Below are 2,901 nucleotides of genomic sequence, written 5' to 3'. Positions count from 1 at the left end.
TTCCTTCCTTCCTTCCCTTTCTCCTTCTTTCCTTCCTTCCTTCCTTCTTCCGTCCTTCCTTCCTCTCTATTTTCCTTTCTTCCTTTCTTTTTTCTTTCTTCTCTTATCCTTCCTTTCTTTCAGATTCCACTCTTCCTAAAGCATATTTCACAAAACTGCAACTGAAGAACTGAGGTGGACAGGGAGGAGGAAGAAAGTACAGACAGAAAATGAAGAGGGCTAGATCACAGCCAACAGAGAATTTATAATGTACGGCCCCACTCCAAGATGGGAAGCAGCTTCAAGTAGTTTAAAATGGAGCAGGAGCTCCGGTTTGTACCATGGTGTGAAAATCAGGAAGGAATTCACCACCAGAAACCAATTTGCCTTCCCATTGTTCCACATTCTGCTTCCTGCAGCCTTCCTCCTCAGGAAGGGCCTCTGTTCTACTACTTGTTCACTCGCTTGGAGGACTTCCGAGCACACACAGCAAACAGGAAGTTTGAGTTTCCCGGGATGACTTAAAAGACCATTTTCAAGACTATGCATATGGGTGGATAGGGCCTACATAACTCATTTGCAGATCTGGCAATGAAACTCAATCTTTGTTTATGTTCCCATTCTTAGTAATCACCAAACACTGGAAGACATTCTTTGATTTAGGACAATGGATATTATCAGAAATTTTATTTCTCTGTATATTGTGACCCAACTGGTCACGACTGAACCTCATATGTCGTTGCTGTTTGGAGTCACTCTGAAAACAGGCGTTATAATATTGTGAAAAGACTTAACTAACTATATATATTATATATATATATATATATATATATATATATATATATATATATATATAAAAGACTTAACTTAGGTACTATGTTTAGATATCCTGTAGAAGGTATACACGTAAAACAAATTAGTTATGCCCACCGTCTGAAAAGCATTCCTTCAAATGGAGGTACATTCTTCTTATGTCCTTGATTCTTTACCGATGGATCAGGAGGTAAAATAACAAGTTTTGTGTTTCAAATCATTTTGGCTAAAGTGTTTTCATCTTGGCCACAACCTAAGGAAAAAAGTTATTGCAATATGAAATGTTGGAGTCTATTAAGTCAGTGTGTTTCATTTTCATAATTGGGATTGAATGAAAGTATGGAGCCATTAATGAGGGAGTAAAGTGACCTAGACGGAAAATGAGCAGTGGAGCAGAAGGCTATTTCATGGAGTTATTTCCCCCACATTGACCATAGCAGTACTGATTGCTCGGGCAGTGACCAATAGAATAAGTGACCATGCGCTGGTAATTTAGAGGCCGACAGTCCCACTGTTTCACTTGAGAAGGATGAATCAAAACTTTAAGTAAGTTGGCTACAAGATGTTTGCTGGTTTAAGATGATTTGACTTTTTTAAAAGTCTAAATACAAGTTTTAGGTAATATATCTGAATAATATTTCCTTGTTTTAAGGTCATATGAATTCCTCCAAGTTCACATTCAAATCAAGGATGAGCTTCCCTCAAGGTTTGCCTTTGGTGCTATCTTGTCTTATTTTTCATCACCATTATCCCTTCCAAATTTACCTGTGCCTCCCCTCCTCTGGGATCTCCCAGCTGTTTTTCTCTAAGCACTGCCTGGGGATCTGGATCTTGTGTGATAGATCTTCAGTGTATAGTGTCCTTATTTTTACAACCTACAAAGATCTGAACTTCTAAGAAATTTTTCTTAATTTTCTCTTCTATCAAAATCTTGCCTCTCTTTATGGCTTTGGATTCAAGCTACCTAATCTTTTTTTTTTTTTTTAAGTAACCTAATCTTAATCAAACTTGTTACAGTGCTCATTAGGGGTCAGTATGTCCCATTTCCAGGATATATTTCTATGTTTAGCAAAGGTCATCTGGAGCCATAACACATAAGCTCAAATACAGACGAGACTCCCCTCTTCCAATATCATGGCACAAATGCATGCCGTTGCTCCCAACAAGGACCAAAAGAGGCAATATAGATGGTTTTATTATTCATCCCCATCACTGGAAAACAGCATGAAACACCTGTGTTTTCTTTTTTTTTTTTTTTTTAAAGATTATTTATTTATTCATGAGAGACAGAGAGAGGGAGAGGCAGAGGGAGAAGCAGGCTTCCCGCTGAGCGGGGAGCCCGATGCGGGACTCGATCCCAGGACCCCGGGATCATGACCCGAGCCGAAGGCAGACGCCTAACCATCTGAGCCACCCAGGCGCCCAACACCTGTGTTTTCTAATGTATGCTTGTGAAGTTATGGGGTAGGGGTTCAGCAAAAACATTCATAGTAATGACAGGCAGACTATTCATTTCCCTCTCATAACATAAACCAGAATCAAGTCATTGGAAGCCAATTTTGAATCTGAGGCTGATAATGTTTCCTGTATCCTGCTATTATTTTTCTCCCCAGCATGTGCTCAATGAAGATAAGTCTTGTGAATAATTATCTGACTGCATAAAAGCATTAGGCCAGGCTCCAGTGAGGTACCACAGCTGTGCTAGGGACCAGATAGCAGAGAAAGAACAGCACTCAGGGCTTTCTTCATCATACATCTCCACCATGACTAGTGTAGTAGAGAGAACACAGGACCCAGAGTGGGGTGGTCCCAATTTTCCAGGGTAGGTCATGAGACACCAAGGGTGTAGGAGCCAACAGGTGAAGTCATCTAAGAAAAGAGCCAACAGGACTGTTCTAGGCTATGTATTTCCTAAAACCTGGAGGTTGAGATGATTCTTTTAGTCTCTCCTCATGTGGAAGGGAGGCAGCCAAGATGTTACAGTGAACTTGAGCCTCTAAGATAAAGCCAAAGTGTAGGAGAAGCTCGATGATTCCTAAGCATATACTCTAAAGTTCTTTCTCTGGAAGTATTTGCAGTAGGTTAAACAAAACCAACTCCTTAGAACAT

This window comes from Callorhinus ursinus, unplaced genomic scaffold (assembly GCF_003265705.2).
Source record: "Callorhinus ursinus isolate GAN/ISIS: 27379988/994484 unplaced genomic scaffold, GSC_fseal_2.0 scaffold3, whole genome shotgun sequence".
Taxonomy (NCBI): Eukaryota; Metazoa; Chordata; class Mammalia; order Carnivora; family Otariidae; genus Callorhinus; species Callorhinus ursinus.
The sequence above is the reverse complement of the archived record's forward strand: the minus strand, read 5'-3'. Positions refer to the sequence as shown.